This window comes from Struthio camelus, chromosome 8 (genome assembly GCF_040807025.1).
Source record: "Struthio camelus isolate bStrCam1 chromosome 8, bStrCam1.hap1, whole genome shotgun sequence".
NCBI lineage: Eukaryota > Metazoa > Chordata > Aves > Struthioniformes > Struthionidae > Struthio > Struthio camelus.
In genome coordinates, this window is record NC_090949.1 from 36,341,541 (window position 1) to 36,369,092 (window position 27,552).

General features: G+C 40.3%; 1 protein-coding gene across 4 annotated transcripts in view; it reads right to left on the reverse strand.

Annotated features, from left to right (window-relative positions):
- The window catches only part of JAK1 (Janus kinase 1), a 67,031-nt gene that overhangs the window by 38,778 nt on the left and 701 nt on the right, over positions 1–27,552 (reverse strand). The window lies entirely within an intron of this gene.

A 27,552-nucleotide genomic window follows, 5' to 3' on the forward strand; every position in this document is an offset into this window, starting at 1 on the left:
ATTACACGCTGTGCATTTAGCTGACTTCATAAATTCTAGCAAGAGTTAATGACAGTACCTATGCGATATCAAATAGTGATGAGGAAGCACAGTTAAAATCCCAAATCGTTCACTGGGCTATCAAACTGCTGCCTAACCATCCTCCTAGACCAAGCCCTGGGAAGGCACAACTGCTGCCACAGCAGCAAAGATCAGATCAGCCTTGACTCAATAAAGTTCACAGGAAATCGCAGTACTCAGAGCACATTCGGGTCTAAAACTCTTGTCCAAGTCAGTCTGAGGACAGAGAAATGTCCAGCGCCACCTCCGCTCTCCTCCCTGCCACCTAAGGAGCTCATGTCCTCTTCTGACTGAAGAGGCAATTGAGAAACCCGCTCCCAGCTGGGCAGACCTGCTGGCTAAGCTAACTCAGCACTCCAGGCTCCCATTTGCCTCAGTCACAAATCACTTAGGTGTATCTACAGGTGCTCTTTTGTGCGGATGTTTCTGTCCAGTTACATTGAAGAAAAAAGACTTATAAAATGTTATTTTTGGAAATTCAAGAACCCAAATGCTATGAGGCAGAAACGAGGTTGCCTTTTTAACTGTAATTCCTTCTTGAGTATATGCATTATTTTATCATCTTTATGTATGTGATCACACACTTTTTTTTTTTCCCCCCATGGGACCATTTCTCAGGATGGATCATATTCACTGAATGTGCAATTCAGCATTTTATTTCACTCTATGCTAATTATCACAAGCTGTTTACCTCTGCTCTAAAGCCAGAATTACTGACTTCCCTTGTTTTTTTCTATAGTATTCGTTCTACAATATGACCGATCTAGGCTTTCAAGCTTTGTTTTAAAAAACAGGCTGAAAGAACATACCACAAAAAATTTCCGCATAAATGGTTAATGTGCAACAAAGTTCTTACGAACTAAAGAACAGAACATATACGATCAGATGTCAGCCAGTCTTTATTATTCACACACTTGTATTAACAGGTGTTACATATTTCCCTTTTTAGAAATCTAACTCTGAGAAGCAGAGAAAAAAGACTGCATTCAAGTATCGACTTCTTTGGACCATACTGAATACTGCATGAACCCATCCAACTCAATATTACAAGAGCTCTACTGTGCTCATTTCCTGCCCTTTTCCCATTCAACTTCATCAGCTTCTCTGAATCTAGTGACGTATCATCTACGTACCAAGAACTTCTTTTCAGCTCGCTTGCAAAACTGCATGCTAATATAACATTTTTCTTGTCCCGTCGTAACTGCTGTTCTGGATGTGTGAGCATGCACACCCACACAACCTCTCATTTTCCTCTGTCTTAGCTGATCTTTCCAGTCAGAAAGTCTTTTGGATACTAATCAGGCTTCTCCTGACTGGGCTGGTGTGAAAATCCCAGATGATACAGTGACCCACAATTTTTACAGCCTGCTTCTAAAATATAGATGTGTAAGAGAGCACACCCAAATCCTTTCTCATCCACAATTTCTAGTATAATAATTACTTTAAATGACACAATTCTTGAGAAGCTAGTAAACAATCTATTATATCCTTTCAGAGCCAATGTTAAGCACTTTTCAGCTAAAGCAGATTCATTTTCCTTGGCGGCAAACAAGTTCGCGTATCAAGCTCCTAGCCATCCTGGAAATACCACAGCTTGATAGATTTTTGTGTAATTATCAGCACTCCAAAAGTTGTCACACACACACTAGGTAAAAGTTCATTTATTTTCCTTCACAAGTCAACCAGCTAAAAAAAAGAGGTTTATTGCTAAGACCGATGCTCACGAGACTGAAGGGGGATTCCAGCCTTAAAAGATTTTCATGGACAGCCTGTTTATATTCCTGCCTGAGATACATTAACGATGGCTTTCCTTCCTTTACATTCTCTTCCACTCTCCTTACCTATGTCCCTCCCCTGTTCCTACGCTAACACCCAGCGTTTTTTCACCTTTCAGATGTTTTGGAATGTCACTGGCAACATGCCATGTCATCTTCCCAGCAATGAGCAGATCTTCAGGAAACTCTACCTCTTCCTGGTGGCACTGCACTCATTTAAGGGGTTTCCTGATGCTTAGTTCAGATGTGAGGAAAAGCTTTTAGCCCAACTTCTCCCATATGTATTCCCCAACAATACACAACATCAAGAAATAGGAAAATCATTCAGTGTGGCAAAGACCTCCAAATTCACGTTTGCTTGGAAGAGAAAACTCTATGCTGAACAACGGTAAGTGTGCACAAAGCTGCTTCTTCATTGCTTAGCTGGCAAGTGATAACTTGTTAGGTCACTAGATGTGTGTTGCAAGACTACACATTTGCTTTCAACCTGCCCCAGTTAAAAGCGGTAACTTCAGTGAAATACACTCAAGTTAACATATTGTGCATCACAACTGGGACGGACACAGAGCAAATATGGGGTCACGTACAGTAGCTTCACTAATGGCAACAACATGGCAACTCATTAACCTGCTCTAACGCAGTCATCTGCCCAAACCTGAAGTCAGCACAGAACTTAGGTCTAGAAATAGACAACAAAACCCAGGAAACATCTCTACCTTTTCCAATTGAGGAAAACATGCGGTAATAACTGCATGGATCCATCAGAAAGGCAGGAGTGGAAACGAGCACAGAAACAACAGTAGGAAAACACTACAATATGTGTGTGCTTTTTTTTTTTTTTTTTTGGGGGGGGGGGGGGGGGGAGGGGGCCTACTGGAATGCTAAAAAGGGCTAGCATCTTCACGGAGCTCATTACATTGTGTGTATCCACATCAAAAGCAGCAACCTGCCAGAATGGTGCCAGAATTCGAGAGCATAAGGAGGGAGCTGGTGTTCAACAACATGCCAGGATGTTTTCAAAGTTTCAACACCTCCCTTTCCTCCTCTACTAAACATTTTAGTAATTTAAGCTTCCTCTGCTCCCTGAATACTTAGGACTGATGTAGAAGCTATTAGCAGCTTTCCTAAACAGGAAAAGCCACCAGGGAGATGAAGCAAATTCAGGCATCCACTGCCTTCCAAAGGAAGGTCTGCAACTGCAGTATGGCTCCTCTCTTTAATTGAACTGGATCAAGAGAGGTTGCTTTGTCCTGCTCTCCTGAGCCATAAAATCTCACAAGTGCCACCATGCTGAAACATGCAACGAAGTCGCCTAACCTATGGAGACGCGTTATGCATCCGCAGGTTCTCCTCCAACTTCTTCTCACAAGACAAGAGGTTTCTAAGCCATGATCCATCCATCTCCACCTTATTCCACTCAGAGATTTCATTTGCTCAGCAATCTGCATGTGTGGAGAGGAGGTGAATTCCAGGTCCAAGATATGCCGTCCTGACATGGCACTCTTCTGTAGCACTCTGAATTTTCTGCTGCGTAATTATTGAGACTGAAAGCGTGCCTGGGAGGGGGCTGTTTGCACCCTCCTTTCACAGAACTATTATTAAATCACCTTTAGCATCCTACAGATTTGGTAAACTCCTTTAGGGGGGTCTCCACAATCCCCTGGTGCTCCTCAACAGGGGAATCCTACATTTTATTTGTTTTTAAAGAAAAAGAATGCTTAGATTTCTTATGACAGCACCTAGACTTCTGGTCATGTCTGAGATCGTTAGTAAAAAACAAACCAAAACAAGTGAACAGCTGATGTCTAGTAAAGGCAAAACTGATCAAACAGTACAAGAAACACTATTATCACACCTCTTCTAAAAATGAGAAACCAAAGAAGGAGAAATTAAACGACTTGCCCGCTTACCCAGGAAATCAGCACCAGCATTAGTAACTGAACCCAGGTCTCCCACGTCCTACACTGTAGCCTTTTAGCATCAGAAGCAGAATTAGCAGCACTAGTTCCTCCAAATACCAGTGGCCTGAGTAGGAGGACTTTGCACACTATTAGCTTCCTAGCTTGAGCATGTGCAAAGAGGGGTTGGGACTTCATGGTGATCACAGAGCTCCTGCAAAGCTACCCTCCTCAGAGTGTCACCAAGTGCTAACAGACCACTTTGCCAGCAAGAAGCAAAGCACCTACTGCACAGTAACCACATACGGTCACTTCTCTCATGTGTTCAGCCCTGTGGCCACTTCCTTGACAGCAGCTATAGATGTTCCTAACCTTTTTCGTTTTCAAATCGTATCACAAAATGGAGGCTCTCGTCCCAGTTCTCTCCACCTCCTGCTTCCTCCTCCCCAGAGCTGGGCAGCACTAACTGCACAGCCTTCGCATTATGACAGTGGAGGCAGAGAGGGACTAGAAGCAAGCCATAAGCTCATTCCTCATCCCCTGTGCAGTGGCAGACCTCTGTGTCCTGCCACAATTTGCAGACCAGAGCTGTCACATGCATGGAGGTCATCCGGCCTCAGGGAAGGAACGGGTGAGAGACGGTTTTCCTGAAGAAACGGTTTCTTACCCCAGAGGAGGACCTCGCCTAGTGCCATTCTGAAAAGGGGATGAACTCCCCAGAAATAGTTCTGGTAACCCACCATCCTGAGAAGCAAGAATTAATGAAGGGAAAGAGCAATCTGAAGGTGATCATAGCAACCCTCAAAAGAACAAACAGAAATACCAGCACCTCTTTGCATTTTACCCGGTCTAAAAATAAGTGTCACTAACTTGTTGCCATAATCCCTCGTACAGGCTTAAACAGTTTTATCAATTTTGTCAACTTCTACTTTGCATATGGCAAGAAACTTAAACCCCCCTGGATTTTTTTTTATTTGTGAAGACTTCTTGTAGTCACAGGCTTCCTGTGGTGGCTTTGCACTTTGGTAAGTGGTTTTTGATGGTTTGCTTTTTTCGCTTTTTTTTAATGTGGTGAGAAGATAATGTTTAAGCTTGTTCTTAATGGCTCACCATTGAAAACAAGTTATAAACAAAAGCAAATAAAACCTTACCAGTTATCTTTGCCTCTCTGTACAGAGCATAACCACCAACAAAGAGATCAACTAACCAACATTTTTTCCTATAATATAGTTGTGAAATCATACAATTTCCTAGCAAACTTCGGATTTGCTACTGATAGCAAGAGTGATTTGATCTTACAAGTGTTTTACCACTCTCTGTGTTCTCCGCTCATCTTGACCGAGTCAAAATCACTCTGCTGTAATGCTGGTAACCCCAATACTAAAATACTGCACGCACTTCTGGCTAGAGACGATATGGCCAGAAGTCACAAAAACAATTTCAGTGTTGAAGATAATGTCTCAGCTAAGACCCTCTTTGTTAGGCACTATATATAGTTCCAATATAAAGAAGTGAAAAGCTGAGATTTGAAGCGCAGACACCTCTGCAAATTGGTAGGTGTTAGAAAGCTTGCAGTAAACGTAGCCGTGTGGCCCCATAATTCCCGGTGCAACAACATCTGTAGAATTCACTACACACGAAGAAACAGAACGGGAATGGGTCAGGGACAAAAATTTTGATGAAATTCTGTGTCTGAGCGCAGTCCACCACTGCTTTTGCTGATAGATTAATCCAATTTGGCAAAACACTCTGAGGTTCGTGCGTTCAGGCGCTCTAAAGCTTTACATACAGCTACCAAGGAAAAGTCACCAACCAAACAGGGCCTCTTCTATCCAACTCTTGAGCTCTTTGTACCACGCAGCAGCAACGCCCTCTTCCTCCTCCTGCCCTCACCTGACTTCGCTAGTGTCTTTCTTCAGCAAGGGTACACCTCTCTTTCAGTTAGCTGAACCTAACTGCATAGATCAAAATGTGGCTATACTGCAATCTTCTGGCTCTAGTAAGTTAGAAGCCCTGATCCAGAAAGCAGTGTTCTTCTGCCAGGTATATTATGATTTCTGCTACATCATGCTCACCATCACCTGCAACTGAAAACAGACTTTCCCATGCATGGTTCTCCCGGTAAACAAAGCTATGCTAGCTTTTCTTTCCCATCCCGCTGCCAACACTATACCACCACACACCATCACGCAGTCACTGTGCAGGTCAGTGGAGCATCCTTGACAGTGAACTACCAATACCTCAGCCTCTGAGGAAACTGCTTTTTTGCATCAACCGGTCCTTTTCTGCTGCTTGTTAGGTGAATTATACACACAATTTCTCTTGCAGTATAGAGTTGGTAGATGCTACCACAGAAAGCCACTGAAAAGCCACAGCCACCTACCTGGGAGAATCTGATTTACAGGAGGAGATGAGCTCTGAAGTAGCAAGGCCAATGCCACACTGAGCTTTGAAAATCAAATACACTGAACTTGAACTAAACTCTATTTGCCAGGAAGCTAATGAAGAGGAGTTAGTCAAGGTAACACTTCAACCTTTTCTTGTTACACCTATTGAGTACTGTATTTTGAACAAGTTTTTGCTTTCACAGACACTGGGCTTCATCTTTCTCACTACAGTGAATTGCAGTCATAATATCTGGAAATAAGATGTAGATTACCGTGCTCAGTAGTACCAAAAAGTGTCTAGTCCTATTGCAGCGCTTCCAACAAATCTGAAGTTGTTAAAGCAGCCTACAAATTGAGGACAAATGTTTTTCATGGTGGCAGATGTAGCAAAGGAGGAGCTATTACATAAAAACTGAAAGCATTAAGGTTAATTAACACTGCAATAAACAGCAAGGCAAGAAAAAAATCTGTATTTAGCCACATATGTGCACAAGAAACATGTTCAAAGGAAAGTGAGCCATATGGAGCTTTCCAACCCAGAAAGTTCCTACTGAAAGTTACTGGGCAACCCCAGTATAAACGATTTTAATTATCAAAAATATTTGGACTGTATATAGAAAAAATGTTCTAACTTCAGAAAAGCCTGAGGAGAGTGACTAGCTTAGCACTTCACGTAAAGCATGAGCAACCATTTAAAAGAACAGCTAACCCAGATCCATTGGCTGCTCTCTCCCAGAGATGCTTACTGAAGAGCTCTGCAAACAGTTTGCCTGGAGTAAGGGAAGAGAATCCTTCCCATCTCCCTGCCTCAGTTTGGAAGCCTCTGAGAGTCCCACCTCTGCCCCCAAGCATGATATCTGGGAACAGGGACTGCGTGCTGGGACAGGAGAGATGTGTTCTCACTGAAGTGCTAGGACCACAAAGTGGTTCAAACACTCCATTTGTTTATAGCCCCCTCCTCCTTCTGAAAGGCAAAGACCGTATGTAGAGCTGGGCATATGTATGAATGAGTGGGGTTGAGAACAGAAGTGATCTTTGCAGACGCTTTCCTATCACTTCAGCTAACAAGTCCTAAAGTTGGTTTCCAGATACTGTATCTTGTGATCGGTACATGCTGAAACAAGCAACTAGACGTATTTGGCTCAGTTATCCACTTTTGTTTCCTTAAATGAAATCTAACTGCACCAAATCCAAAGGATTGCACTAGTGTAAAACATACAGGGGGTGACAGCTGGGCCCAACGCGTTTCAGGGAATACTGTACTGAAGGCCAAACTGCTCTCTTTCTATATAACTGCTTTCTTACACTGCAGAATCCCATTTATTTAAACAGTATTTACTACTGGCTCCCTTCAGTTTAAGATAAAACCAGACATAAGATCAGTCCTCAGAAAGAAAACCCAAAGTCAGGTTCTGACACTGCTATTGGAAACTCATTGTATTTTTGTTTTAACTTTTACTGTAAATGAGTACTTCTCAATAACACTCTATACACATTGGCATGCTCATACCTGTGCATGTTTTTCAACATATGTGTGTACAGCTGAAGATGAGAAAGATATATACAGCTGTTGAAATGTAACTGTTAACACTAGCGGGAATTGCTGTTCTTCATTGCCTGTATGTTGGGATAAATATACCTAGCAATTATTTTTTAATATTGACCAATGAATATGTTTAAATGTCTGAAGGGAGGGTACAAAGGAGGGGGGGGGGGGCCAGACTCTTTTCAGTCGTGCCCAGCAATAAGACGAGGGACGATCACACAAACTGAAACACAGCAAGGTCCATCTGAACATACGAAAAAAAAAAAAACCACTTTACTCTGAGGGTGACCAAGCACTGGAATAGGTTGCCCAGAGAGGTTGCGTAGTCTTCTTCCTTAGAGATATTCAAATACCATCTGGACAGAGTCCTGGGCAATATGCTCCAGGTGACCCTGCTTGAGCAGGGGTGCTGGGCTAGACGATTTCCGGAGGTCCCTTCCAATCTCAGCCATTCTGTGATTCTATAACCACCAGAGCATACCTGTATGCTAGTCAGCAGTAAAAACATTTATTGCTATTACTCAGAGGAAGGAACTGCGACTAGTTAATTGGCTTGTCTAAAGCTAAGAGACAGCACTAAGTGCCTCATTTTGAGGCCATTCATTGCTTATTCTCCATTCTCCTCACCACTTCTTTTGTGATCAGAGGCCAGGAGCTTCTCAAGGAGTGCAACTGTTCAGCTCATCCGCAAGGTATCTCTAAGTATTGTTGTGCTACATCCTGCATTCTTACCATCAAAGGACTTGTAAATGATTAATTTCATATGTCCCAAAGGATATAGGAAAGCCAGCCCGAGGTGACTGCAAGTGTATGGGAAATAGAGGAGTACAGAGAATGGTGTAAAAATCAACCTTTGGAAAGAAGAATCACAGTGATAAAACTTGAAACAGGTTTATTTTTCAATCCTCTGCCTGAAAAGCAATGGAGTAGGAACTCCTTTTTCTCTCTGAAAAAAGGAAGCACAGTTGGACCTCTTTTTCTCCATCAAATGAGCTACAGCAGTATGGATATAGCAGTACAGCTAACAGCCAAACAACACAAGTTTACAGTTTACATGGACCTTTACTATCTTGGGTCTCAGGTAAATGATTTGTTAAGAAAGAAGCACTGTGCTCAAAACATGTTTCCCAATCAGAACTGACAGGGCAGTTTGGCAATACTTGCACGTTACCCTCTTTTTCCATTACATCTAACTAAATGCAGATGTCTGCCTTTGAACGAGACACTGTAATGCACCTTTTAATTGTCCAGATTTTCCTTGACAGTAAGTCCAGGACGTGTTGTACCTTATCCTAAAACAGAAATCTAAAGTTGGTTAGATGAGGTGTCCCAGTCATTCTTTCAACTAAAAAGGGATCTTAGAAATCTGTAGCTAAGCCAGTCTCTTTAGACTGTAGATTGAAATGCTGGAGGAGAGGATTTTCCCACAGGATATACTTCGGTTTACTTGCAATTAATTGTATATTTTCAGGTTCTAATGACTCCTTAGATTATTTACCTTACTTTAAAGAGAGGGGGTAGGCCCTAAATATCACTTGTAAGGCTGGTAAAGGAGTGACAATCCAGAACTCATGCTAAATCCTTTTTTCTCTGATCCCAACTATGTAACAAAGAGCTGAAACTGGGAAAAAGAAAAAAAAAAAAAAACAACTTATCACAGTTGCAGGCTCTTTTCTTGCTAAAAAAAAAATCAAATACAAGTAAACTGGCAGAAACCACTTGAAATAAAGGAAGCCAATTAGTGAAAGCCAAATGAAGGTATTTAGAAGGGAGGTCTGAGCAAATAACCCAAGCTCTGGCAAATAACAAGGATCATTCTGTCTCTCTTTGGTTATCAATAAGCAGCACCTGAACTTCAGCGACTTTCTGATAACCAGGTGGGAATCTAGTTCTGGGTTAGCCGTTTTGACCGCCCCCGTGTCCAGCCCTAGAGCCTGTGCTTGCTGCTTTTTCCACTTATATGCACACAGTCATTCACTTGAAGAGTTATCACCTACTCCTTTTAGAGTATGCATGGTATCAAACTCCAAACGTCCTCTGGAAACTAAGGGAGCACACATCCTCCATGGTTTCACACTGCTTCTCCTACAGGACTTAGGAATATGGGACAACTGTTATTTTAGGAAGGTCAGGCTGCCAGCCGCTGTGGTTGGAGTCTAATATAATAGCTGTTTTCTGCTTGAAATAGAGAAACACCTTGATAGTCTTCTAGTATTGTTTTTATCTCCTGAGACAAGAGATTTAACTGACAATTTAGTATTTAGGCACTGGCACACTATCACAAGAAGCTTGTTAGGCAGGAACATGGGAACGTTAAGAAATCCATAAATCAGTACGCTCCTCTGCTATCACTGACAAGAGAGACGTAAGCACTCCTCGTGCAGTTATCTGAACTGATAATCTGAACAAAGCAGCATGGTGTTTCAAGGCACCATTCCAGTAATTATTATGGATGTTTAACCAACCCAAGTTCTAACAATTATTTTCCCCAAGTTCTCTGCTGTCTCTACTGATTTTTCCATTATGCGCTTTAACTATGAATGCTAAAGGCTTGATGTGGTGTGCCTGTCACAGTCAAGAGAATTGCTGGTGCAAGTCATTTGTCCACTATGAGCTATACTTTAGTATCACCTGACCAAGCAAGCTAAATATTTACACTCAATTCATTCAACATGTTGGCCAAACATATATGCTATTTTTAACTGGCCTGTTAAATAGGAGTAAATCTTGCATGTTTACCTTAGAGCTGTGCAAACCCTGGTTCAAAAGTGGTAAGACATCAGTGGATCTAGTGTACAGTTGTGAGTGCTGAAACTTTGTTTTTCCTTTTTCCAAGGACTTCTGTTTGGTTTTTGGATTTTAGAGTTCGTAATGCAGATTTCAGAATTATCCTATCACTGCTGACTTAGGTGCAGAACAACATCTAAAGCTTGCCTTTACATTTATCCATACTCAGATGGACATCACTGCGCTTAGCATCTGATATGAAGGTGTGCAATATATAGAGCCTCACTGTCCGTTTTCAGCCTGGTAGTCTAGTTATTTTTCTGTCTAGAAAGTCATATGCTTCTTCCGGTTTACCACTCCAAATTAACTCTTTGCCAAAATTATGGTAGGGTTGAATCGTCTTGTGTTTGTTTATGGGCCACAGATTTCTTTGTAGAAAACATTTGCTTGTCCAGTTCCCGCAGCTGCTATGTGGTAACTTGGTGGTCTTCCCTTTAACAATGAAAACATCCTCCTAAGAGTTCTACACAGCATTTGAAAGCTGAAAAAAAAATTTTAGTGATATATAACCTATATTTCAGAGTACCTAATGGTACTCTTCAAAGAGTAACTTATGTTAAGAAGCTCTATCCAAAGTCCAAAATTACATGATGAATATACACTTTTACGTTTTCATGACTGCATCTTCCACTCCTAATAGCGTCTTTGTATTATAAAGGTTTACAGTAACTCACTGCTGCTCAATTTCTGGTTTTGGCCAAGAGCAGGTTCATAAAAGCTTATGGCCAATCCTCACCATTCATTTTTCAGACCAGCTATAATTTTTTTCAGACCTTTAGATGCATATAGCAGCAGATACTTAGCACCTCTTAGCCGCAGCTCTCTCTCCCTCTCTTCTGATGCCTCTCTAGCAACAACGGCTTCAGATTTAGAAAAATTACACTGCTGGTGTCAACATCCAGAGTCAACATCCACAAGTCAGCAGTTCTTGCTTTGTGCAAACTGAGGCTCCCATTTCTAGCTGAAGGCCCTCCATGCGTCCTACCACTGACGAGTCCCAAGATTTTAGTACATACATGCAATAAGGCAGCCCCTCCTTCCAAGAGGTCACTAACCAGATGCTCTCTCTTGACTTCAACAGCTCAAGCAGGCCCAGTTTATCCTAAGTCAGCAAAAGAGCCTCTGGTCTGAAGAACTGTGACCCCAACCTCCCTCCCCAAGTGCCAAGATATAGCTCAAGTAATTTGACTGCATACTAGGAAATGTTTTCAGCTGCAAGAAAAGAATGCAATTGCGAACCAGCATACTCGTCTACAGTGAACACCCCAACCTGGTGGTGGCAGTCTTCTCTGTAACACCTTGCCAAGAGGTAGGGAGAGGCAGCTGGGGACCTGCTTAACAGCAAATCCACAAGCCACACTCTTGCACCTCCTCCGGCCCAACCCCAAATCCTCACTCAGCAGCAGTAAACAGGAAGCCACTGCTGACCTCCATGACATGCACGCGTACCCTGAACAAGCTCCTAAACTGCTTCTCCCTGCAAATACAGCTGTTTTCATCTGCAGAGAAAGGAATAGCTCCATCCGCAAAGAAAGGAGTAAGGACGGCACCTTACTGGTCATGACAGCTCCAGGAGGGGCGCATGCTGCTGTTCTGTAAAATTATGTAGACAGCAAGCAGGGTTCTGCAACAGAAAAGCTGTCACTATGATAGTCATTGAGGCTAAAACTCAAAGATTTTTTTGTAAGCTTTAATTCATGTCCCTTATGAAATACACCTCCATTTGGTGGGGCAGAAAAGCACTTCTAAATGTCACCAAGCACAAACAGCTCTCAACTCTAGCTAGCCATTACTGCCCTGCCTTGCCTCTTCAGCTACGCACACTGCTCTAGTTCTAAAGTCAATGTCAATTTATCTGTATGGGCCTAGATATGATGATGTGAATACTGGCCTGCAGTTCTTTGGAAAGCTTCAGTAGAACTAACATTATATGCTAAGACCTAAAAAGGTTGGAAGAGGCAGGACTGAAGGTGTCACTACACATCAGTGACATAAGCTGCTGCCATGAAAATTGGCTTTAAGACCTTGCAGCTTCCACTACCTTTCCTGTAAAGAGCCCAGTACAGTAAATGTGAGTAAGCAAATATTAAAAATAGCTCAGCAGGGACACTCTTGTTCAATCATTTTTAGCAGTGACTCAAGCATGTATGACTCAGCCTGAGTATCTACTGCCATACCTACTTCCCCAGTGCTCGCTGCAACACCTTTCTCTACACACTTGACAATACCACTGCCAATCTTGGGACCTCCAACCAAAAGATCTTTCCAGCTGTTTCAATTTTCTTCCTGTCATATATGCTACAACATGAATCTCTCTCAGAAAGTCTCTCACAGGCAATTACTAAGCATCTCACTTTAGAAAATACTTTGTTACCCTCTCTCCCTCCTAGTTGTAGCCACAGTGAGTTACTGAGTTGCTCTCTAATAAGAGCACAGGGATTTCTAGGAAGATGATCTGTAGACAAGCTTTCTAAATGCAGTGTCTCTCTGCAGCCATTTGCTCAAAGCATCCAATAAAACAGAAAACCCCTGCTAAAGCAATCAGTATTATTTACTGGAGTTTACAGGAACCAGCAGTCACATACAGGGAATTTCCGTATAGTTAAGTTCGTAACTTCTATACTTCAATTGTACATTTACGATCAAAACAGAGGAGAATAAAAAAGCCATTATGAAACCTTCATAACAGATCGAAAATTTAATTAAGGCAATCAAGATAATCAAATATCCATTACAATCTGTTTAATACTACAGATACTGTATAGGTGGCAATGTGATCCCTCATACTTTATATACATGAATACTCCTCCAGAACTACTTGTGTGCTTAAATGTATATATATATATATATATACACACACACACACCCCAAAGTCTTTGCCAGATTTGCAGCAATATCCCCTATCCCAAATAACTTGCTTTCAATATTCATGACAAAAAAAGAAACCATAAACAAAATGACAAAAGGGAAGGAGAGAGACAGGTCAATGGTAGCAAAGCAACATCATATAGTTAATCAGCATGAATATCCTTTACAGGTTATGTAAATTTTTTATTGTATCTTCATTTCTCATTGACAAAACAGCAATTGTAAGTTTCTTTGGGGGTTGATGCTTTCTTCAGATATCAAGGAAAAGAAAATGCATGAGCAGAACCATTGACCTGCTTGGTATTTTAGAGAAGTCCCAAGTTGTGGACTGCTGTATTTGCACTATTCTCTTACACACCTTATGCATGAGTCAGAGCACCTTTTCCTCTGTATTATGCTGTTACCAGTCTTAAAAATTATCACTTTCTGCTTTTGTTTGCCAGGGCAAGCAAAACATGACCATTCTGGTGGGTAGGGTTTTTTTTTTTTTTTTTAAAAAAGGAACACACTCAGAATAAAGAGAAGATAGTTAAGTGTTGTGTCCATTTACATAGTATTTGTCTGCTTCCAAAATTAACAGTGATAAAGTCCCAAAACAAACTGTCAAGTCAGAAAAAACAGGAACCGTCTTCTAGAATTCGGGCCTTCGTATCTCCCCTTTAGAACTTGATACCAGAACTAACAACACATTTTGCCTCTAGGAGGCCATGAGAACCAAAGTCTCCTGAACATTGGGGGGGGGGGGGGGGGGGTTGGGGGGGGTGAACTTAAAATCAAGTCTCTGCAGCAAAGACTTAGTTCTACTTTCAAATCAACAGAGTAACCTCACACACTGCTTACTCCTTCTCACACTTCTATGAATAAGAAAATCTAGGATAGTGACTACAGCTCAAACAGAAGGGCCATTCAAGAGGTCTTTCAGTGAAACCCCATCACCACTAAATTAGAAAGAGATGGAGAGCGGCAAGTTTAAGGAAATTTGAAACACATCTCTACCCTGTTTTATAAACTGTGATGCAATTATGTGTTCTACAACTACAATTCCAAAGTTTAGATCTCAAAACTAAGGGCTACAGAGAAAATGAAGCTTTAAAAAAAAAAAAAAACCCACACATAGAGCGCCGGCCATTCCTTAATTTGCTCCAAACGATGTGCAAATACCACAGCCCAACTCTTCTGGGGGAAAAATATTTACCTGTACTGTATAATAACTTCCTTAAAAAAAAATGATACTTTGAAAAAAGTTTTAGAGAATAAATCTGTCCATTAAAGTGTGTATATTCCTGTGGAAAATTAAAGAAAAAAGGAAAACCTCAGTAGGTGCACAGTGCATAAGCTAACTACCAAATATACAGCCTATTAAACAAGCTCAGCACTCTAAGATGGCTACTTCAGCCTTAGCTCCAAATACTTTTATCCATACAACTACTTCCTTTTTGTGTCCTTAAAAGCAACTCAGAAATTAAACTGTAAATTAACATGCAAGAATTTTAGCAACAAAATTTTTCAGATGTTACTATATTATTGGTTTGTGCCAACATACAAATATCCTCAGTCTTAAACTGTTCAGACTAGTTATCCTTATCATTTAAAGAAGCATCATGGATTTTAGGCAGACTAGAATCTTCAAACTACTACTTTGCATCATTTTAATTGCCAGAAAGCTGTTTCCCAGGAAAAATCCACTCAAATTTAAAGTGCCTCAAAACAGAAAAGATTCATAATGCTTGACTAGCGTAAGAGTTTAGTTAAAAGACAACCAGACGATAAGAAGACTTATGATTTGTAATCTAATCAACTGTTCTAAAATTTGAAAGGTTCTCTTTAAAGAGAATATTTAGGGAACGTTAAGCAAATCTCTGTACTGAAGTGTTGTTAACCAGAGAGCTCAGATACAGAGCAAGCTCAGAGAAATTAGTTGTAAGTGATCTCTATAAGTTTCCTTTTTTTTTTTTTTTTTTTTTTTTTAAAAAAAGTCTGTCTAATTCCTGGAGTAACTGGGATATATCACTTCCGTAAGTTTTCTTAAGCAATCCAAGAATTATCATAAGATTTTCATACAAGAGAAAATGTTCTGCTTTTCAAACAACTAATCAAAATCTTTTGCAGTATCTTACAACTAGAAATCTGGCCATAACCAAGCTGTATTTCTTCTGATCTGAAGTTCTTTTTTATGCTGTGAAGTAAAACGTTCTTTTTAAATGGCTAAATGCACATAAACTGTACTTAAACAGAAATTACAAAGTTAACATTTTTGTATGTATGTGGTCTCTGTGCATATGCAATAGTTATTTTTAGTCTGCAAGGTTATTTGCAGTTCAACAGTCTACTGCACTTCTCCATGCTGTTCGAGAAAAAAAAAATCCTCATGTTTTAAAGGCAAATTAGCAGAACAGAAGCCAATGTGTTGTCCGCCCACAGATATTCAACAAGTAACACAGAAGTTGTCGCGCATCACAGTGATGTTAACACCACAATACAGAACAACCAAGAGAACATCGCCTCCCTATCTTCCTGAAGGCTGGACCAGGCTCCCATCACCATTTATTCAGTGTCCTGTGGATTATACAGGTCAGACTCAAACCCAATCTACAAGTCTACAACAATACTCTTAAACCCTTGCCAGTTTTTGAGGCAGAAAGTGTGGGAGGAAAGAAGAGATTTCAGCCCTCCCCAAAATTTCCCTTCTCCCTTTCAAAATATATCTTATGCCAAAATTCTGGGGGAGTTAAGAGAGATCATCTCTGGAAACATATTTCAGTTTCTGTTCTGGCAGTATCTTCCACCCATGTGGAGTTGAGGTGTTTTCACAGTGCCAGTTCCACATTTACATTGTTTCAGCCCTTCTATTGAGCTGAAGAGTCTTAAGCAGAAAGCAGAGTCTCAACATTTCTCAAAGGAGCTCGTGTACAATTTAAGGGCATGATATCTACAGTTATGAGATCTGTGAGCTTCTCATTTTTTGTTTTGTTACCCAGCTACTCAAAAGCTTATTAGCATCTATTTGCTTCCAATAAGATCCTATAGCCTGACTTTACGGTGTTCAGTGTACAATTAATTTCCTTATATTAATCTCCTGGAATCATGAAAGACTAGTGAAACAACAATCAGAATATATTCTCATGAACAAGTTCACCTGAAATTAAGAGAAACGTCAAAAGAAAGATACGCATATGTTACTATTTCGTTACCAACCATAATGAGGAATGTGAAGTAAATCCGAGTGGATATTCAGAAAAAAAACTGCTCTATACTTTTTTTTATATTTCTTTAATGGTAATAGAAGACTCCAGTTTTAAACATATCGGAAATACTAGATCACTGTTTTGTTCCCCCATTCCGCCCCAAGAAATTTTGAGCTAATGGATTGTGACCAGAAGTCTCTGAAATCAGGGCAAAGGAGGATGGAAAAGGAATTTCTTTAGGCTGCTTTAAACTTTGTTTTCTGCTGGCTGTTATCATATATTTAACCTAGACTCCTGAAGAGTACTTAGATGAAAAACACTTTTCAAAGACTTGACCTGTCATTTTAGTTAAGAATCACTGAAGTTTATTTGAGAACTATGGAAGCCAAAAAAGCTTTTTTAAAAATCTTGTAGATTCGTCTGTTTACTGTAACAAGAGAGCAAATAGATGTGGCAAGGGGAACAGAATAAGCACACCATTTCTCTTTAACAGATATTCCAGTAACAAGCCACTCCTCATTAGATACTATCATTTACTTAATTTTTAGATGACTGAAACATAATATTGTTTTTAGTCTGGGAAAAAAGCCAATTACAGAATTTTATTCTGAAAGAAATTTAGTTTTACTCATGCATTAAATTAAAAATACACCTATTAAGGTAAGGTGATAGTTCCATTAAATCACAACTTTTTGTCAGAACTGTTTGATGTACAAAGTAAAAGTGTTATTTACTGTCTTAAGCATAACTTGACCTATAGCATTATCAAAAAAGTTATTAAGATTATATGATGATTTTCTTTGCCTAAGTCCAGTGCCTTTGACTTAGAGCAAGATCACAGCTATAAAAGCATTAATGGGCAAAATAAAAGGAGAGTAGAGTAAAACTACTGAGAAATTAACTGGATTGAGCTTCCCTCCCCCCACTCTTGCTCACACATGAAAAAACAAATTTTTTTGTTGGTTTGTTTTTTCCTCAGGTCACAGCTTCTGGAAATGAACAGGATCAAACACAAATCAGACCAGAAAGATACACCTCAGCTACCAACTAAGAAAGCTTGATATGGAACTCAAGATGCAAAAATCAAGACAGAACACCACAACAGCATTTCTAAATCATCAGTTTATTGTACAGTATTTATTAAAGAAAAACCAACACACTGGCGTTCTCCCCATAAGAAACATTTTTTGACTTATCAGGTCAAATTCCCAATAAGGTATCTTCTCCTCCTACTCCTCTAAAGGGTATTTTCTAGCTCCTTCCTAACTAGGGGTGAGACTGGGACAGGTGGAGAAAGGAAATTACCCCACTGTAGCATGTTTTTATAATGTCCATCAAGTATGGTGCTTGCTCCTCTATAGATGTATGCCACAGTTTACCTGGCTGCCCTTAAGAAGAGTTTGGCCTTGAAATCCTGAGAAGTGATCTCTATTAACATTAAACTTTGTCTTAAGCCTTTGGTTGGGGCTCAGCAAATTAACTGTGAGCATTTGTGGGCCGTGCCTTCCAGGTGCGAAGACATCCTGCAAACTGCTCCACAAGAACCAGCGCAGCAGCTTACAGAACCACTACTGCCTTTTTTTTTTTTTTTTTAAACACAAGATCAGAACCATAACATGATTCTTCATGCCTATTAAACTACTCAAATTTTTCTCTCTCTCTGAAACCAAGTAAGGTTAAGATTAAAGATCAAAAAAAATCCTTCACATGCTCTGGAAAAGCTGATCTCCACTTACAACTGCTTTTCAAAACTTCTAAACCATATCTAAGAAAGAGAACTTTCTCTTAAGGCGTAATTTAGTTATTAAGGTGGTAAAATGACAAGCTTGTAATGCAATCTTTCTTAAATAGAAGAAACATGCTATCCCCTAGCTAGGCACTGGTCCTCCTGAAGTCCAAAACATTTTCAAATACATTCAGAATAGTTTTCCTACCTAGGTCACTACACTAGCCTCATCTGCTAAGGAGGATACTAATAATTTACCTGTGCTCTGTGTACTAAAATATTTTTTAATTACATTGGCCACAAGCAGACATCTGTTATACAGACAGCAGAGCCCGTTGAAAATGTTACTGCCTACTTACTGGTGGTTACCAGCCTGCAGCTTTGCTGGCAAGAAAAGGAAGTGTATATGGTTCAGCTGCAGAGAGGGGAGCGAGGGCAGTAACTTCCAGCAGAAATGGAGCAGTAAACACCTGGGGGATGGTGACATCTGAAGCTATTTCTGAAGTGATCGTGTGCATGTATGCAAACTGTCTTAGCCTTGATTGCAGAACTCATGCTGTCTAAATTGCTTTAAAGATGTGAGCTGTGCGTTAAGTCTAATTTTTAGCTGGAGCTGTGCAGAAAAGTTGTAGTTCTAACAAAAGCCTTTGCCAGCTTCAGTGAAATTATCAGAGAGAGACAGTGGTTTCCATCTCAGCTGTATTTTAAAGGCTGTACTCACCACAAAGCTTGGCACCAATGAATTTCTTAAAGTATATAATTTTTCAGCTTCATTGATGTGCATTGATTTGTCTATGCCAATCTGAACTTGCTTGGAAATCTAACACTAAATTATAAATAGGAATTAACAGTATATATGCATATAAACAAGTACAGCAGTAATAACTGCTTAATGAAGTTTTAGCTAGTAAAGTAATAAAGACGTAATGGATTGAAAAAGTCCTAAGTAACTTCTTCATCAGAGAAAGCATGAAACAATTGCAAGGAACAAAATGATACAGTGCCAGCGTAACAGAGGTGAAGCTAAAGTATTATCCAGATTTGCCTCCCTAAAGAGCCAGAGTCATATCATAGATTTACGGGCTGGCAAGGCCTACCCTTGTCATACAGAATTAATTCTCCACGCGTACAGAGCAAGAGGGCGGCTCTATATAAGTGCACGTTAAATGACACACAAAACCCTCACGTCAGTAAATACTGTGATGCAAGTGAATTTTAGAGAAGACTATTTCACGTATGCTGGGCAATATGAAGAGGTTAAACTGCTTCCACTTCAAAGCATACCAGTATTTCTTAAGCAGGTTTTTCAAAACACAAAGCATTCGAGTTAATATATCCCTGTGGAAAGCATGGGAGGGAGTTGAAGAGAAGTCTTCAAAGTTGGAATAGGTATCCATCCATCAGTGTGCTAGTTGCACAACTGGAGGTGGTGACATGCTACAACAAGAGTATCTTAAGATAGTGCTGCTACGATTTGCAACATGAAACCATGGCCTCACTTATACCCCTGCAGCACCGGACTTCCCTGCTCCTCCCTGCAGACATACCATAAGCTAAGAAAAAAGCTGGCTGTTTTTCCTCTTGATTCAACAGCTAACTTGTAAGAGCATAGCGTGATAAAAACCTAGAGACATCAACTACCTCGTTTTTATTGCAAGGTAAACTTTCAATCAATACTAACAAAGGACAAACAGTTAACCTGTACAAATCAACACAACTGGCATCTTCGGTTCTAGTTGTTTCAAGCTGTGCTCACGTACACTGGGAATTCAGGATTTAAAAGGTACTTTTTTCCCCCTAAATAAAGTGAGTCCTTTGTTTGTTGATATACCTTACTCATATAGATTTAACTTGCCTGTGTTGTAAGTCACACGTACAGGACATCAAAATGACTGTAGAACCAGTAGGATTCTTTCTAACTTGGCAGAAGACGATTATGTCCAAAAAAAAAAAAAATGGAGCTTTCTTTAGCCAGCTCTCTCTATATCCCTCCACTTCCCAACTGTGTTTTTACAGTGAATTCAAATCCATTCTCTCCTATATTAATCAATGTCATATTTTCAAGAAGAGTATCTATGGCCATAAATTACTACCAAAATAAGTACCGACATACAGTATGTAAGGTGTTTGTTTTCAGAGATGCTGGTGGCAAGAAGTAGCTCCAAATGCACAGGTTGACACGCTTATGCCAGTGACTTGCATCCTATGTAGAGGCTTGTTTTGTATCATCAAGGAACAGAACTTCTGCCTCTCTTTCATGAAGGCAAAGATACAACAGTGTCAACAGAAGTAGAAATTTTCTTGTCAGTAAACAGATACAACTCTACCAAAAATGGGTATCAGACAGACTCATTTTTCTGACCTACAAGCATTTTATAGAATCTGGATGAACTTGACTATTCCTTGTCTTTCAGAGACTGAGTTAAGAGACTTTCTAAAACCCGTACATAGCAGTCAAATAAAATACAATTAAGCTATTCTCCACCTAGGGCAGGCACTGATGTTTCTAAGAGAAAACACACTTAGTAACTAAAAGTCATGAGGTCATATCAACTATTTCAGTAGAACCTGGTGTCCATTACAGCCTGCAGACCACTCTAATGGCCCGTAGCATTAGAAGTGGTGGAAGAGAGCAAGTTTTGGAATTGCAGCTATTCCTTTACTACTGAAGTCGAACACATCCATCTTGCTTCAGCTTAAGTCCTTGAGGTAGAGGAGGCCATAAACTGTGATGGAGGAAAGACATTAAATCTCGAATTAACTCAGTTACAACTGCTTGAAGTTTCTACTAGAAAACTACAGGAATGGGGGGAAAGGAGAGGTCGAGGGGCCTTCATCCTCAGGGTGCTATTGAACATCCCATTACTAACCTAGAAGTCCCCCAAATAGTGGGAATACAAAGTAAAAACAATGCAGTCTGCTTAGCCAACATAGTCAAATGCAAAGCTCTAGGACCAGGAAAGAGGAACATACAGGGCACACCTGAACTGCTGAAATGCATCAGGAATCCCAGTTATTCTGGGATGATCAAAGAAGAAAATTAACAGAGTTTGAGTTCCCAGTGTGATGGCAGAGAAGACAGATTGCCTCCATGGCTGCACGCAGAAAGGAAGTGACCCCTTGTGTGGTCCTGGCACACATTCTCTAAAAGCATCCAAAAACTGAAAAGGATGCAGAAAAGTGCAAAAAAAAAAAAAAATTTGCAGCAAAATGAGCTGAGAAAGCTTTATTTCTAACTTTAATGTAAGCACTATCATGGGAAGAAGGCTGCACATACTAAATGGATCTTTAGTGGAGAAATAAGAAATAGAGGGCAGAAGATGAAAACATTCAAATAAACAAAAGAGTTTAATACAAAGGCAACACAAAACAATGGAAAAAAAAACAAAAAGAAAAACTGCATTTGTCATCCTTTGTTTTCAAATAAGAACAGATAACTCCTGTAGAACAGAGCGCTCTATGGTACAGGTTACAAAGGTATAAAGGGGGACAACAGCAGCTCACGCATACAGGTCAGGCCAGCTATTTTAACTGGCTGGTTCCTCTTGAACTTTTAAATTCTCTAAATACATGGGCTCTGACAATTTCTAAGTTATTAGTGTCTGTTTTGCTGTACTTTGAGGAAAACTGAAATGTAGAAGCATTCAGGAAGTGAAAGGTTATTTCTTGTACGTCTTCAGTCAATGTGAAAGACCCGGAACATACATGAAAACTGAGTAAATTGCAAAAGTCAGCTTATGATTGCTGTTGATCAAAAATTTCAGAACTAAGGGTGACCATTCTTTCCTTCCATGCAGCCTACCAACTTAAGATGTGACACAGAAGTGACTGGAATATGTTGGGTTCCATTACAATAGCAGCCACTGCCACAGCTTGACATCCTACAGACAAACAGCAACCCATGCAAAACAGCAGATTAAAATATGAAAGGATGAGCCTAACACAACACTTGAGCTAGATGGTACCTCTTATACTTTCTTTTTCTCTCTCAACTAATGCTCCACAGACTAAGCTGGCTTTATCAAAAAACAAAAACCTGTTTTGAATTTCTTTTACTAACTCTAGTAAGTAAAATCCAGAGCAGTGCAAGGACAGAGGTACTTGTGGATGGCAAGCAATAGGAAGTTATTTAGACTGCACAGGTGCCAAGGCTTTTAAGGTTTTGTTTAATGTAATGCTTTCTGCCACTAGCATCTCAAAATGAGTAAAAAGCTGGTTCTGCCAAATTCAAATCTGCATCCAAATACAAACAAATTTCTTGCAAGTGTTCCCTCTCCGCCCTCACTCCTCTTTCCAAGTCATAGACCTAGTACAACCTGCTTCATTTTCCTTATCTGAAAAACTAGAAGGCTTAAATCTTTTCTTCCTTTTGACACAAAGCGTGGGAAGTCGCTCCCAGAACTCCCCTTAGGCACAGTAGCCCTTTACAGCAGTGTTAAGAGGTTGTAACGGTGGGAACCGTAAAGCAAGGAGGAAGAGCGTGGTGGCCACAAAACTTGTGAAATCAAGATCCACAGAGGCAAGAAAGTGCAACTTCACACACTTCATTTCACATACTAGCAAAAGAGAAGTAGTTAGGAGACTAGCTAATGTAGGAGGGTCTCTCATTTGAAACAGTGGCCTGTGGAATAAAGATCTACAAAAAGTCAACAAGCCTTTTCCACAGGAGGAAATAATAGATGTCCGTAGCGCTCACTCTTTATTTATAACTGGAGAACATTCAGTATTTTCACCTGCAAGCAGCTGTGCTTGCCATGCCACTTGGGAGTTATTCAAGAACGGCAACTACTGCTGGACAGGATTTTCTTCCCGTTCACAACATCAAGAGTCAATATTATCTCAATCTCAACTTCCAGTCAGTAAAAATTAAGCAGTTTAAAAGATCTAATTTGAACTGGAATATCAACAAGCTAATTTTGCTAACATATGCACCAGATTGAAGGGCAGTTATTAAGACTACCACTAATTAATTTAAATATTTAAAAGCCCTGTTAAGTTCCAAGGAGGCCACCTGATGGGCAATCCAGACTCTGCTCAATCTTAGAATAGCTGGAAGTGATAGGAGACAGAGCTTTTAAATAACAGTTTAAATAGCACCTAATCTCCAAAACGGCTAATAGCTTGCACTACATTAGCATATAGGGGCCTCAACAAGTCAGGGTCCCTCTCAGATCCATGCTACGAACTAGAGAGTTTGTACGTTCCTCAAACTGTGGTAGGCAAGCCTCCCTTCCGGAGTTTTCTACCAGATGTATAAATACCAGTTATCACTTAGATTTTGTGTTCAAAGGGAGTTAAGCCTTTGAGGACTGGGGAGAGAATTATGCATTTCCAGGAAGAGAGTGGGGGAAGACACGTGTTGAAGGCATAAACAGGTTGTTTGGCCCAAGTCAGGTACTGGTTCAGTGACGCAGCTGAGATTAGAACAAAGGACTTGCCAAGACCTAACAACCTACTGAAGGCTGCATAACTTACGTAGCCATCTGCAGATGGACTCCTCACCTTCCTGAACCCTCCTGCAACCTCCCCCCATGCACACTTAGGCAACCTAAGTCTTGACTCCAGGTAAATCTTACATGCTCCAGAAGTCAGAGAAAGACCTTTTTTGTGCAGCATTAAACATTGATTTTACTCAATTTAACAGCAGTCCTTCCTTTATGTAACAGACCAGGTTCAAAGGAGCAGAAAATCAATAATACTCCACAGAGCAAAGCTATCAAATATGTGGATTTATTACGGAGGGGTTTCTCTAAGCCAGTCACTGTGTAAAGCTTGTTCTTTCCTAGCAAGCCCTTTTTGCTACTTCGGAAGCTCAGGAACTAGATCAGAACAGTGACTTGGTATTTCAGGAGTGCTGAGCCACTTACTCCAAAGCAAATGATTTTTCTATTCTTTGGTAGCTATTAGCGCACTTCCTTAGAATCTTGACTCTAACTTTAGGCAGGTTCTGCCACAAAATTAAACTCCAGTCTGATTATTCACAAGCTTCCAGTTCTTTTCTTTTTATCCTATTTTTAGGTTTTCCCTGCAGGATGTGAAAACAGATAACAACACTTTTACGTGGCAGCTATTCTAAAGTGTTAAGTACAAATAATCATGATCACATAACACGTAGAGAATCATGGCACTGCTAGTGTCAGAGGGCAGCAAAAGGTAAAACGATACGCCAGGTAAGAGACGGATACTTTTCCAAGTAGAAGCTGTTCTTCCAGTTTCCTGCAGCTCCATTTTTTTTGTCAGTTACATAACTTAAATCAGCTCAGAGGGAAAAAAAATAGCTATTTTAGTCAGCAGAAGTTTCATTAGTCATTCAGCTATCTTGATCACGAACAAGAAAATGTCATGACTGTTCCTTAAAAATCCACCTGTTCTGAAAAGGCCAGAACTTTAAAAACCACTAAATCACACTTCCTCACTCTCCAATTTCAATCAAGAGAGTTTTCATTCAAGTTGCCCAGGAGAACCATCACCAACTTTTTTTTCTCCAGTAACCTAATACTTTTTTTATGTTGTTCGGGTTCTTCGGACAGACCAGGTGAACGGGGAAAACACACAACACTGGATGACGTACCAAAGCGCTGCCAAAGACATCAAGTAAGTGAGTAAAATAATCTGTCTCCAAACTGTCGCTTCATGTATCATATTGATATTTTAACAATAAATGAAAATTATAATTTAGCTGCCAAACACCCTAAACGTTCTTTTCATACTCCGCTTTCCTTCTTGCTGAGGTTCAAGCATTTCTATTTCATCCTACTAGCAAAAGAGTGGTATCAGTCTTGAAAAAGCTTTCTTTGCAAAAAGCCGGCTGTAAATATTAACTGCATCATGCATTAAATCATGCACTGAACACTAAGAGCAATTTTCTATCAATTCAACAAGCATTTGCTATTATCAATACCTGAAATCTAATTGCATCATAAGTACTTTAGAGATTCAGAGCAACTGAGTGTGTTTACAGGAATAACATCTCATCTTTCAGAAACTGCAAACTGTTGGATAGGCTACAAAACAAAGACTTGAGCACTGCCAGGTCATCATTCAGGAGAACAACACTGTTTTGACACTTTAACTACTGGTGGACATGAAATAGGTCAGGAATCAAGACCAAACTCACTTTAAGCCTTGGTCCAAGCATGATTTCTGGTTCACAGGTTCTTTTAAAAACGGTTTACAGATCTAAATACAAATCTGTCTTAAGGGTTTGTTGTTATATATACAAGTTTTAACTTCCCATAATAATCCTTCCTCTTAACACCTTCCTCTTTATGTAAACACACAGAGCAGCTCTTTCTTGTGCAATCCATGCCCAACACAGCATACAGATTCAAGGGTTCTCTCTTCGGCTTTCGGTTGTATTTTGAACCTTTTTCCCCCGTACCAAATCAGGCAGCAGCAGCAAGATGCCAAGAAATTTTCCCCTCTGTTAGAATAGGCCTCAAAAAGTGTATCACTTCTAAGTCGGAGGAGGATGGGGAGGTACCTGGTGGGAAAGAGGTGGGCAGGCATCACTGTCGGGATACTGCCTTGGAAATCAAAGACTTTTCCCTTCTGAACAAGAGAGGGAAGTTTATTTCTGTGGATTCAGGCTTTTATTTGCAAGTCTATAAAGTATTCTAGAAGTGTCAGTCTCAAGCTAACAAACGAGTATCACAAAGAACCCTGAATTACTTCCAGTCCCTCAAGACAGGAGGTAAAACAGGAGGTAAAAAAAGTAATTTTAAATCGTAGACTCTATCCACCTAAGAAAAATTGAGTTATGAAGGTATGTTGACCTCATTCCAGTGACCCAGTTAGACTGCATTTTCATTTTTTACTTCGCAGTTTACAAGTTTACTTTCCAAAGCTTTTATATTAAATAATCTCCACAGATGTTGCTTCTCTTTTTTTAATAACTCATTGGGTAGACATATCAATTTATACATAAAAAAACATTCATGAACAGTTCTATATTTAGAAAATCCACTTCTCAAAAGAAGCTAGTTCAAAATTAAGTCTGAAAAATCTTTTTTTGTGCAGCGGCTTCCAAAAGTTAACAAAGTTAGATTTGTTCCAGTTCTGTGTTCGTACTCTTCAGTAAATATAAGTCACTCACTCTGGCTACCTACAGATTTTTCACCTAACACTTCCCAAAGGGCAAATGCTTACAGTTTTGCTCTGTAAAGCATAGTGAATTCTCTTTTCTGCTGGGTTTTGGGTCAAATGGCTTGCAGATACTGCAAAATGATGATTCAGTTGCCCTTATATCTCTTACTAAAATACTTACAAAAATGCTTCTAAAATCTGCCTGTGATCACAGCATAATTTTTAACACTACAAATGACATTAAGACCCTGATCCGATGACTTAAGCAGCACATTCTTAATCTGCTTTGTATCTCAAAGCACCTTGTCATATAATGTCACCTAGCACAGAGTTCAAGGTGCAACTTCCTGTATATTTTAAAACCAAGTGCCAGAAGGAAATGCCTACCACTCACCATATATGGTCGGGCAGAACTTAATCCATATTGCACCCTGTTGATTAAAGAAGTACCAACCTACATACGTTTCTGCTCAAGAATAAAATCTCAAAGAATATTTTGCAAGCAAGAGTTCAATTGAGGAAACCAGAGATAAATTTAAATTTGAATAGTTTTTCTCGTCCCCTCAAACTTTCTCGGACAGAACTCATCTGCCCTCCAGGGCTCTAGGCCTTAAGCTATACCCGTGTATCTCTGCTTCGGAAAGGCGGACAGACCGACACACACCAGCCCCGGCAGCCAAACCCTTCCCCACCACCACCACCACCCTCCTTTGAAGTGCAGGACTCAATGTGTATCTAAACTGAGTAGAGTCCAAGTTCTCCTACCGCACGGAGCGACTGCCATGTTGTCTTTATGCCTTAACCTATACGCTTCAGCGGCGGGGCTGACAGGTTTCACATTTTTTATTTCCTGGTTCTCCAAACATACGAGCCTTCTACACGTATTCTGAAAATCCTAACTCCCGAGGATTAGCCTAACAATACAGCAACCATCGTTTTTCCCCCGTATAGCCGATTTATATTTCTTCATGTTGTATCTTCTGTTAGCTGTCGGGGGGAGGCAGAAAGTCAGGTGCAACTTGCCAACTGACGACCGACCTGCTTCGCATCTCCGCTTGTCCTTTCGGCTAACGGATAAGCACGAAAGAGGCAGCCACAGCATGACGGCTGTTGCCACCGTTGGGAAAAGGGGCACCTACACGGGGCTTTGGAAACAACGTCCACAAGAGCGTCTCTGTCCCCGATAGAGGGGCTGACAGCAAACGAGACGTTGGAGCCGACCTGCTCTTCCAGGC